Here is a 13,560-nt window from a genome sequence, read left to right on the forward strand (position 1 = left end):
TCACGTCGATTGAGCAGCCCCAATGTACCTGTTGCGAGGACAACGTGTCAAGTGCTTTTATTGAGATCATTCTATAAAAGGACGTCACTGCCTGTGCCTTCCTGTTGCCTGTTGTATTGTAAGTATTTATATTTTATTGACAAAAGCTCATCTTCGCTACCTAAATCGTTAGGAGTTGATTTATGACTCCAGTTCAGAGTACCTTACTTATTTATGGATGTTTATTTTAACTCCAACCGAACGAACTATTATGAGTATAAAACTACGTTATAATATATACGTATAAATTACGAACAATTTGTTTTATGTGTTTTATGTGGGTTTTATTTATTATAAATTCTATACACATCTTTGAGGTGATCCGATCAAACATTTAGTAACTTCATGTTTACGTATTCTCAAGCCGTAAAAATCACTTATTTGCTTTATTTCAAGTTATCAAATATTGACGTAGATACAAGTATAATATTCCTTGGTTTTTTTCTATTCTTGAGAATACTACATTATTTATAATTATTTTTTAAAAAGATATCTTTTGATGTGTTCAATAATAAGTTGTGCAATAATTATCTCGTGTCATTTAATTGTTCAGTAAAAATTGTTATAATGCATTTACTATACTTCAACTATACTTTAACTTAAGTGTATATGTGTCGCAATATTAAGTGTGTACCGCACAATGATAATACCTTTTCTCTCACGGTTTATTTTGTTCTCGCGTGATTGTCTTAACCGTACCTTGTCTTTCTCGCTATCTTATTTTATATGTCGTAGGTTTCCCTGTTCCTCAAAAAATAGGGTGGTATCCAATTATTTCCCTTCCCTTTATCTTCTAACGTCTCTTCTCTTTATCTTTTAACTTCTCTTCCCTTTATCTTCAGTACTTCTCTAACTGATTGTTTCTATTTGACCTGTAATAGGAGCCCTGACCAAGAGACCTCTACTAGACTAATGCCGGAGCCTAGTACCGTTCTTTGTGTAACCTCTACTCTCTCATTAAAGAGGGTACAAATATTCTGCTTTTTGTTCATCGAAAATTAAGGTTATATAGTAAAGAAGAATCGTGTTTTTTGCCAAAAATATAAAACTGACATGAAACTTGTTTTAGAACTGTTAAAACTAAGTGAAAAACTGCAAAATAAAGATAATGAAATGAAATTACAGAATTCCAAAAATCAAAGAGAAGATATTCTAAATAAGGTGTTTAAAGAACAAAATAAAATGAACAACTTAATTATTTATAATCTAGGAGAACATAGGAATAAAAAATGCAGCTTTAAAGGATTTAGCTACAGTGACCTCAATGTTCAAGGAGATTGCACAAGAGGATAATAAAGTTATCAAAGCTGTTAGATTTGGTAAGCATATTAATATACTGTTAGGGGAAGGTGTATCTGAAATCATGTTAACCAATGAGTACAAAGTTGGTAAATCTCCCATTACGGATATAAAAAAACAAAAGACAAGCATAAGCAACTTTATATCCCAGCTTGATTCTTCTAATAGATCCACAAGTCGTAAATCTATGAAATTTGCCTTAAACACGGATCTAGATAATGCTGTACATAAGTGGTTTACTCAGAAAAGATCCCAGGAAGAACCTATTTCTGGTTGGATTCTGTGTAAAAAAAGCAGTTCAGTTCAATGAAAAACTCGGGGGTTCGTCAAATTTTCAAGTAAGCAGAGGCTGGTTAAAACGATTTAAGTCAAAACATGGCATTCGTGAGCTTTAAATACAAGGAGAAAAACGATCTGCTGATTTATCAACGGCAGATTCATTCAAAATAAGACTAAGTGAATTACTGAAGAAAGAAAATTACGCACTCGAAAACGTTTACAATGCAGACGAAACTGGGCTCAATTGGAAAGCTGTGCTACGAAAAACTTTTGTGTCACGGCGTGAATTAGCTACACTTTGACCTAAAATAAGCAAGGATCCCATCACAGCTTCTTAATAACGCTCCAACTCATCCATCATGTAACATCTTAAATAAAAAAGACGATTTTATAAAAGTCATGTTTCTTCCACCTAATGTAACTTTATTATTGCAGCCCATGGATCAAGACGTTTTTAAAACTTTCAAAGGGTTTTATAGAAAAAAATAGTTACGTAAGTTACTTTTGAAAAAAAAAGAGGAGGGAAAAAAAGCCCCATAGGAAATCATGGAAGTATTTATTTGAAGGACGCGTCCTACATGATCGGAGTAGCATGGAAGAGTGTAAAAGAACAGAACCTAAAAAAAGTGTGTAAACGTAGCGGCATCTGGAATATTATGTTATCACGACTATTCACTAGATGAAGTATTGGAGCCAATTTAAGAACGATACAGTTTCAAGTAATATATACCATCAAAACCAAATAAGTACGACATAAAAATGTTGTCCTTGCTTGTAGAACGAAGATATGCCAAACAATAATTCTTTATCCCCTATCAACAAAATAATAAACCAGACGACGACGTTATGCGATGGACACTTTTGGGTGCTGGAAGGAATATGACATTTTACAATTTGTTTACATCCATAGGTACCTGTATCAAATAAACTTTTAGAGCAGGATCTGTCAGCAGTCGAAACAATGGGTTATAGTGAAAAAAAGAGATACTCCTTGCATTCTTACAAATGGAGAATAGATCTTTGTTTTCCTTCATGTTTGTATTCTTAGAAATGAAACAATGTTATCTTACTTATCCGATAGCAATAAATAACACTTTAAACACGAATAAATAGTAGTTTTAAGCAATCTTTAATCAATCATATAACATTTTTAGATATATTATATATATCGAGTTGCAATATTGCTTATTATGTTCATGTCTCATATTTAAATAGAGATAAAACTGTCGATAATATCTTATTAAAACCTTTAATGTTTTCATTGCTTTTATTTGTTATAGATTAGGGAATTACCATTTTAATGGGAATAAGTCACAATTTAAGGTCAAAGTAAGTTTAGTGACGTTTTAATTTCCACTTCGGAAAAGATTTTCAAAATACAAACATTAATAAATTAAACAAAATTTGTTTTTTGTTACTTGGTGAAAAATTCTTGTACAAATTTTAATTTTATCTGATTCATTTATATTGACAAATAAGACATACATTTTAAACTGTACGACTTTAAAAATCATATTGCCAATATTGCTAAGTTCTGTTGCTGGTACGACTTTATTTTAAGATACATGAGACTATTATGAGATATATTATAAAATTACATAAAATCAACTTTAACTTGAGAATATCCATCAGACGAATCATAGCATGTAATTCGTCTTTAAAAAGACAACCACACGTCATGATGAAAGTAAAATTCTCCTGTTATTGATTCCATAGTAAATCATGAGAAAAAACCAGGAAACAAAACTAACAAATTACTATCCCAACATGGAAAGTATTTGGTCTTACATTTAGTTTACTCTCAATAAACACCAACTTCTGATTTTATATATTTGTTATTTAAAAAACGTAAATGATGCATCCTCGATATTGTAGCGTTTTTTAAATAAAACGAGCGGTTCGAATTTATATAAATATATTTATTTATAAAACATAATGACGGTATTAGATTTTTGTTTTGATACAGGGAAGCGACAGCCGCTTATACGTATTTCGACCTCCTTAGGTCTCCTCAGAGCGGTATAGCCACTACTCTGAACCAAAACAAAAATCTTTCCCGTCCTAGACAATAGTTATCAAAATAACTATATACGGACGTTACTACGCCATCTAAAAACAAAAAGAGAAATCAAACGATTTCTACCTGGCGAAACCGAATTCAAATTTTTACCACTGCGCTTCCTAAAACTTGGTTGCTGCGCTACTTTACTTCGGTTGGAGTACCAGAAATTGAATTCACTACGAATTTTGACCATGATGAACGGCATGTGGAATGCAATTTTAGATTCCCTTGCCGAGTAATTCATCAAGCTGTTTGCTTCGCAAGTTTTAGAAAGCGCAGTGGTAAAAATTTAAATGCGGTTTCGCCAGGTAGAAATCGTTTAATTTCTCTTTTTGTTTTAATATTGTTCTGAAGCTATTTTCTTGTGGCATTTTTAATTAATTACTATTTAAATGGGAATAAGCCACAATTAAAGGTTAAAATACGTTTATTGACGTTTCAATTTCCACTTCTTTTTTCTGAGAACGATTTCCGAAGTGGAAATTGAAACGTCAATAAACGTATTTTAACCTTTAATTGTGGCTTATTTCCATTTAAATAGTAATTAAGTTTTTGTTTTAGATGGCGTAGTAACGTCCGTATATAGTTATTTTAATAACTATTGTCTAGGACGGGAAAGATTTTTGTTTCGGTTCAGAGTAGTGGCTATACCGCTCTGAGGAGACCTAAAGAGGTCGAAATACTTATAAGCGGCTGTCGCTGCCCTGTATCAAAACAAATATCTAATATCGTCATTATGTTTTATTACTTTACTTCGGTTGGAGTACCAGAAACTGAATTCACTACGAATTTTGACCATGATGAACGGCATGTGGAATGCAATTTTAGATTATCTTTCCTATTAATTCATCAAGCTGTTTGCTTCGCAAGTTTTAGGAAGAGTAGTGGTAAAAATTTGAATTCGGTTTTGCCAGGTAGAAATCGTTTGATTTCTCTTTTTATTTATTTATAAGTTTACAGTTCGGTACTCGCTTATCAACTAACTTCACTCATAACATCGTTACATATATATACCAAAAAGAATTATTCTCGAAACTTCTGGGGTAGTCCCACTTCTAATTCGTTGTTTGACAAATGGATTTCTACAGCGCTCGATACATCGCGAAGGTTCTCGAAGCCATTTCGAGATGCAACCGTTACATAGACCATGCGAAAGCATGTTCGTAACAATGTTACTGACTTACGAATACTGGTATTTTCCTTTTAATAACTTCTTCTTTTAATATGGGTAACTAGATCCTACTAAATTCTGCCGAGGAATTTGCGACACAATTGGTTCATTTTAGCATAATTAGAGCCGCTTCTTGGATTTTTCTATTTTTACCATTAGGCTATAGGTAAAAAAATCGTAAAATATTTACTGATTTTTTGGTCGGCCATTGTACCAAGTGTATGCTCGTAAAGTTCGTTGTTAGTTCAAGATTAAAAGTGTTTCTGAACCAAACCTTTTTGGGTCACTAATGCTCTTGATTGCAAGATAAAGCTTGAAAATTTCTGGTTTTTAATTGTAAATTATTACTGTTTGATATAAATTCTGATATTACAGGTATAGATATTTAATTTCTGGGAAAACGAAATTTTTGCTTTTTCACACAAAACTGGTTATTCCACGAATATACGACTGTTTGGGATTATTGCGACAACGAATATTTTACTGTGCAAGTAGAAGTATGAAAGTAAATTGGTCTAATTATTATTTCAATAAAAAGGGTCTACTGTTAGTATGACATCTGAACTAAAATTATTTCAGTTAATAGATTTTCAGATAGACGCAAAATTTATTGTGAAATTTAATACGAAAATAACAAAAATTTTTACGCAAACGCTCATTTTTACGCAAATGTGTTTATCAGACATTTGGGTTGGATTTCGGTGAAATGTATACACCAAAGAGGCGTGCCGGGTTTCTTTGATATTACAATATTTTATTACTTTATTAGTTACTACAACTGTAATAAAAATAAGTGTACTATTTTTATTATAAATGAAAAGAAATTGGCGGAACGATGGTTCAGAAACCAGAAAAAGAATCTATATAATATTTCACTTTGTTAGTTTTAAATATTTGTTTGCTTTGAGTGGATGTACTCTTAAAAGTTCCGAAAGTAACGGGTATAACATACCGGCTATTGATAGTTAAAGTACCGAGTCGTTACAGATATTAAAAAGTAACGAAAATTTACATACAGTTTCATATATCGCCTACTGATTTTAGTTTTAAAAACCGTCCGTATAGAGGTTTCCGGTGAAGAGAGGTGTCCGTTAAGAGAGAGTTTAGTGTAGTGTATTTGTTTATCGAAGCCAAAAATGCCGAGACGTGTTTTAGATGTAGACAACTTTATATTTAATGTACTTTCTTATTTTACTGCGAGAAAACAAACGGGGGCCCTTTGCGACCTGTTCAGTCCGTACATAAACGTGTGTGTGATGCACTCTGTATTAGTGAAACAAAACTAAAGTCGGTTTTGCAAAAAGCAAAAAAAAGTGGACAAAGTGAACAAAATGTCACACAATATAAATCTCGCCGACAACCAAAGACTATAGATCTTCCCGAAGGTTGCAAATTTGAAATCCGTGAGACAATATATAAAATGCGCGAAAAGAAAGAACATGTTTCTTTAGATTCAGTACTACAAAAATTAAAGGACAGAAATATATTTGAAATTTCCAGAACAAGTATCTGAAGAGTTTTAAGACAGATTGGCTTTAAGTTTAAAAAGCAATACAATAGAAAGGCTATGTGTGAAAGAGCTAGAGTCGTTTACAAAAGAATAGAATTTTTAAGAAATTATAACAAATTTAAAAAATAATGTTCTTCCTTCGTTTATTTAGACGAAACATGGATTTTTAATAAAGGCGGTATCAAACGAATTTGGCAGGACGAGAGCATAAAATCCATCAAACACATCGATAACGAGGAAAAGAGATATATTAAAGTGCATGCAGGTGGAAAACATGGTTTTATTGAGGGACCAGATCTTGTGTTTTCATCAAAATCAAAATCAGCCGATTATCATGACAATATATTTTTTTTTATTATAACTAATAAATTAACAATCAGAATACAAGAATGTATTCTATAAGTTAATGTGATGAGTTTAGGTCCTGTCCCTTGGTTCTGGCGTGATGTGGTCCCCTCCAGTGAGAGAATCACGGGTCCATGTTACTGGTCTGTTGGCCAACGTCGCTTTAGTCTTCTGATAACTCGATGTTGAGGTATTGCGGAAATTAATGGATTGGAGTGTGTGTTCGCTTTTTGAATGTATTGTAATTTCTTTTGCTGGTATACTTCTTTCACTGTTGAGATATTGAGATCCTCATAGATTCTTTGGTTGATTACGTACCAGGGTGCATCATGACAATATGAATACGGAGATGTTTGTGAAATGGTTGAAAGAAAAACTGTTGCCAAGTTTACATGAACCATCCATTATAGTACTGGATAATACTGCGTACCATTCGGAAATTTTAAATAAGCAACCAACAAACACCTGGATCGTAGATAAAATAAAAGAATGATTAACGAATAAAAATATTACATTTCCTCAATACTGTTTTATGCCTAAGTCCAAGCCTAAGCCTATATATATATACATATATATATATATATATATATATATATATATATATATATATATATATATATATATATATAGTAGACAAAATTATACATGATAATATATAGATATATATATATATAGACAAAATTAGACATCGTATGTTAAGACTTCCGCCCTATCATTGAAAATTCAATACAATTGAGTATATTTGGGAGATATGCAAAACATATTATGATAACCATATTGGATACAAGGGTTACAGTGACGAGGCAGTCTTGGAAACATGGTAACAAGCATTGGATATTGCCACTCCTGAAATTTGGGGAAAAAGTGTAAAAAAATGTGAAGACTTAATTAAAGAATGGCGGATCCGTGAAGGTCGCATCGAAGCAGTTAATTCTGTTATAATTTAACAAATTTACCATCCGAATGAGGATGGCGACGACAGTGATTATGGCTGTGAATCTGATGGTTGATGATAGTTTTAGGAGATTGGGAGAATAAGAGAATAAGTAAGTTTTTTTGTTTTTTTAATACTAATTGAATATGTTACTAAATAAAGTACACTATTTAATCACCTAAGTATTGTTACACCTCGTTTAAATCATTTAATTTAAAAACTAACTTGTTTACAATACTAAACTGAATGATAGTAATTATATAGTTCAAAATCTGAATTACAACTGTTCTATAAACTATCAACTCTATATTTATATCATGACTTCATATTTAAATCTAAGGTTTATATCTGCCAGAACAGTACTACTGTAAAAACGGGGAGAATTTACTATTGTACAATTCAGCACATTGGACCTTTTAAGTTGATACCTTAAACCGAATTTAAAACAGTCGTATATTCGTGGAATGGAGTATATCTAATTTCTTGTTTAATTTTAATTTACATTCCGTCATAACAGAAGAATTATATATATTTATAATTAGATAAAAAACAGAAAAATATTAAGCGATTTTAAAGTAATAGAGAATTATTTTAAGTCAGTTTTATCTTTTTTTTTTTTGTTAATATGGTGAAACATAATTTCCTAACTGTCTAATCAAGCAAAGTATACCAAACATAAAAAGTAGATAAAACACACATAATACATAATTAAAAGTTTTTTTGGTGCCGTAATTAGAATTTAATCCTAAGGAAAGCATAGTTGCTTTCATTAACAGGAAATCTCCTTTGGCAGGAGGAAATTATAAAGCGTGATATTAAAAATTTCCCTCGTGAAAAACTCTTATTGGCCTTCATAAAGGGTGGTCATAAATTAAAAGCTTTACGTAATGGGCTTCAGCCGACAAAATCCGATGAAATTTAATAAATTTTGTCTGGCCGAATCGTAAAAAAACGTGCAAAAACACGTACCCTATCAGCGTTAAGTCAACAAGACGGAATTATGTATATTTTAAGTTTACCCCACCAGATATCGATAAGTTGACTTTGTGTAGATAGTATATCTGTATTTGTTTACTTATCGTATCGTAATATTCTTGGCATTTATTCCTAAAGAAACCCAATTAAAGAAGATATGAAAAATGAAAAATATAACTGTTATTTATTCGATTAAAGAACGAAATAAAAAAACTCACAATAAAATAACTTATAAAAGGCTTTACTGTTACTATTGGTTTTACAGTTATTTGCTAGTAAGAAGTTTGGTATATGTTTTCATCTCACTTAACTCTATATCATCAAAATCAATGTTGCTTTTCGATGACTCTACGGCAGAGCGCTTTTTCATTTTTCCAACCTTCGACGTACTTGGAGAAGGGGACTACCTTTGAGAAGAATCTGCTCGAAGTGGCTAATTCTCGGATAATTGTTCATCAGGTCCAATACAGTGATCAGTTACTGTACTGGGAGCAAACGCCTCTATTGTTATTGCATCTGGATGCAGAGGATGGATGCCTGTTGCCGAAAATCCGGATTTGATTCAGTTGATGTTTAGTAGTGTAAAGAAATTGGATAATTTATATATAAATTTATTTATTTAAATAATGCATTATTACAATGTACGCAGAAAGTACATACAAATAAAAAAAAGAAACACCGAAATCCAGAAATGATATCTAGAGATAGAGGTAATCATTCTTCGATGAGAAGGAGCGATGGATAGAGAGCTCCTTCCCTATCCATCGCTCCCGCGAGTTGCAAAGCTGGTCGATTTTAAGGACCACATTTTGGCAATTTTTTTTTTAATTTGGTACATTAAAATCTTAACGTACTATTTTAAGTGAAGCTAATAAAAACTCTTATTTAAGATAAATAAAGCTGCTTTGAATATTTAAAATAAAGGCACTAACTTCGTCCCAAATTGTACTAGGACAATTTTATCTTCTTTTAAATTTTTAAATTTAAAAAATGCAAGCATTTTAAATATGAAAAACAATTTTCCTTCATATACTTAATGGTTAAAATGTTATTCTAATTGTTTGTAAACAAAAAATCGACATGTTATGCAAAATTGTTTTTCTTAAGTGTTGGAGAAAACTGTAAGGGTTGATACACTTTTATTACATATTTTATAAATCACAGTAATTAAAAAACCAACTATACAAAATAGCGACCGACTTGGTGTAGTGTTGAGAGCGAAGTAAAGTTTTTTTTTTTTTTTTTATTTAAACAAATATACCCACATCAACCACTAAGGGTTATTAGCGGGGGACATACACAAACAGTAAGATACATATTGTTGCATAAAAAAAAATATTTTTTACAATCTGGTATATAGTTTAGTCATTTTAAGATAACTTAATAAAGACTGTAAATTTGACGTTAGTATACTTTTTAAATTATCACTAAGGGCACACGCGATTCTTTCGTTCTGGTACACTGGACACTCAACAATTATATGTTTCACTGACAACTGAGTATTGCACTTGGTACACAACGGAGCAGCCTCCTGGTTGAAGATATGCTTGTGTGAAGGAAAGTATGTCCTATTCGGAGTCGGTTAATGATGACTTGGTCTTTTCTATTATTTGGTAAGATGAGTTTGGTTCCTACTTGACTTAGACATTCTTTGAGTTTATTAGCAGTGTGATCCCAAGTAGTTTGCCACGCTCTGTATACGTGGGCTTTGATATTTACTTTGTGATCAGTCCAAGGCATTTGATTTATGATAGCAATACTTTGGTCGGTGGTTGCATTGCTTGCCAGAGAGTCCACTTCCTCATTACCACTTATTCCCATATGGGAAGGTACCCAGATAAGGGAAATATCTTTTTGTTGAGTCTGTAGATAAGATAACTCTTCTTTGATCTTGAGAAGTATGGCGTGAGTTGTATATAGCTGTTTTATTCCAAGTAATGCGCTCATTGAATCGGTGATGATAACAAATTTGCTTTCATTGATAGAACAACATTTTTTCACGGCCTGATGAATTGCCGTAAGTTCTCCGGTATATATACAACAATTTGTTGGGATTCGTATGGTAGACTTGACGTTTTCGTAGATGTAGGCTGCAGCATGTCCTTCATGACATTTGGAAGCATCAGTGAAGATTTGATGGGTTGTTGGGTATTTGGATATTACATTTTTATAAGCTTGCTGTATAAGGAAAGGATGTGTGGAATGTTTCGGGAGTTCTTTTAAAGACGTGTCTATTTTTGGATGTTTAATCATCCAAGGAGGAACATTTACATGAATAGGCATAGTAAGACTGAACTGTTCTAAATTAAGACCAATACGTTTTATTCGTTCGGGAAATGGTAGTTTTTTTATTGCAATGTTTCTGTAAAGATCGGACGTTATATTTGTTCTGCAAAGTATTGTTGAGTAGGTTATGTTGCTGTTGTTTGCTGAAATTCTGGCAACGTAATTTAGTGATAGGAGTTGCCTTCGTTGGCTTAAGGACAGTTCATTAGCCAAAACTTGTAAGCTACTTACTGGACTAGTTCTTGTGGCACCTAAAACTAATCTCAAGCACATATTTTGAATGTAGTCAAGTTTTTTTAAAGATGTTTTGTTAGCAGTATCGTAGCATAAACAGCCGTAGTCTAGTTTACTTCGTATTAGTGATCTATATAGAGTAAGTAAGGTTGTTGTATCTGCCCCCCAAGAGGTATTTGACAGCATCTTTAGTAGATTAATTCTGGATTGGCAAGAACGTTGCAGATTGGTGATGTGGGTTTCCCAGTTTAAGTTACGTTCAAAAGAAAGTCCTAAGAAATTTATTTCTTCTGCTTGTTTCAAAACAACTCCATTTAGTGTTAATTGAACATTAGGATAATTTTTTCTTTTGCTAAAAATTAAATAACGTGTCTTTTCACTAGAGAATATAAAACCCGTGTTTTGCGACCAGCTTTCAATTGTGTGTAAGGTAGTTTGCAGTATATGTGTTCCCAGAGTTACATTGTTTGTTCTTAGATAAATGACTAAGTCATCTGCATATAGGCTAGTAAATACAGGTAGTTTTATTTGATGTATAATACTATTTATTGCAACTAGAAAAAGAGTAGGACTTAGAGTAGATCCTTGTGGAGTGCCGTTTTGAAGTACTCGTCTGGAGGATGTAAATCCATTGGTTCTGACTCGAAAAGTTCGTGTTTCTAGAAAATTCTTAATAAAGGACAACATGTGCCCTTGAACATCCCATTCTTGAAGTGTTTTTAGTATAAGATGTCTCCATGTTGTGTCAAACGCTTTTCTTATGTCAAAAAACACGGCAATAAGTTTTTGGTTGTGCAGAAAGGATTCATGTATACTTGATTCAAGTGTTATTAGATTGTCTGTTGTCGATCTACCCGTACGAAATCCACTTTGTCTGATACTTATTAGGTTATTGTTTTCGAGGTACCATTTAAGACGATAATTAAGGATTTTTTCTAAAAGTTTGCAGGTACAACACGTAAGTGATATTGGACGATAGGAATTTGGATCGTCTTTTGGTTTATTATATTTAAGGATTGGAATTATAGTTGCTTGCGACCATAGATCAGGAAAGTCATGATGAATAAAAATATTATTAAAAATATCAACTAATATTAGCTTTGCATTCAGAGGAAGATTTCGTAAGAAAAGAGGGTGGATATCATCAGGTCCTGGACTCGAATTTTTAGCACTTAAACAAAATTCTAATTCTTGAAGACTTACTGGTTTGTTTATTGGATTGCCACTCTCTGTGATTTGTATATTTGAAGACTCCGTTAGTTTTTTGTGCTCTAGAAAGGATAGGCTGTAATTAGAATCACTAGAATTACGTTCGTATATATCTGCTAGTATTTCTGGAATATCTTCTTTGTTTGAATGCATTTGGTTATTATATGATAGAGTATCTATACCTCGAAAGTATTTTGTACCTTTTATTCTACGGACTTTGTTCCATATGTTGCCTAAGGGAGTGGAAGGATTTATTGAAGAAACGTACTTTTTCCAACTTTCTCGTTTTGCTTTTTTGATTAATTGTCTGCTTTGAGCTCTGAGATTTTTAAACCTTAAAAGGTTTTCGATAGTTTTATGTTTCTTGTAAACGTTAAAAGCGTGTTTAGACAAAGTGAGTGCTTGTGCAATTTCGTTATTCCACCAAGGAACTGGCTGCCTTTGACTCGATTTTGTTTTTCCCACTGCGATTGTTGCTGCAGAAATAATAATGTTATTAAATATTTCCAGGTTTTGGTTTGCGTTATTGGTTAAATTATATTTGTTTGTTTGTTCTTCTATCAATGTTCGATATAAATTCCAGTCAGCTGACTTTATTTTCCATGTCTGGTGAATTGGAAAAGTTGATTTATCATTAGTGTTTATGGTTATCGTGATAGGGAAGTGATCACTATAAATACCCCAATGTGTCCCAATATAATAAAGGAGCTAGCGACGGACTGCATAAAGAGAGATCTATGGCAGAAAATGTACCATTGTATGAATTGAACCTAGTAGATTTGCCAGTGTTTAGTAAGACTAAATTTAAATTATCAATGAGATTATTTAGGAGATTGCCACATTTGTCGGTTTTGTTACTTCCCCAAGTACTGTTGTGACAGTTAAAATCGCCTAATATTATTTTTGGGTGTGGAATTTGGTTTAAAACATTGCTTAGTTCAGTTATGTCTAAATCAGTAGGATGAGGTAAGTATACATTGCAAATATTGATTTTCATTTTGTGGGTGACTGACACTGCAACTATTTCGAGATTTGTTTGTAGTTGTATTTCAGTTGACTCTATGTCATCCCTTACAAAAATTGCTGTTCCGCCGCTTGAGTGATCTGCAACTCGGTTTCTTAGAAAAGGAACATAATTTTTTAATGTCACACTTTGGTGCTTGAAATGGGTCTCTTCTAGGCATATGACTAAAGGAAGATATTCGTGTATAAGAAGC

General features: G+C 32.4%; 1 protein-coding gene across 1 annotated transcript in view; it reads left to right on the top strand.

Annotated features, from left to right (window-relative positions):
• Positions 1-13,560, top strand: part of LOC140436080 (uncharacterized) — a 1,443,853-nt gene that overhangs the window by 833,954 nt on the left and 596,339 nt on the right. The window lies entirely within an intron of this gene.

This window comes from Diabrotica undecimpunctata, chromosome 3 (assembly GCF_040954645.1).
Source record: "Diabrotica undecimpunctata isolate CICGRU chromosome 3, icDiaUnde3, whole genome shotgun sequence".
Lineage (NCBI taxonomy): Eukaryota > Metazoa > Arthropoda > Insecta > Coleoptera > Chrysomelidae > Diabrotica > Diabrotica undecimpunctata.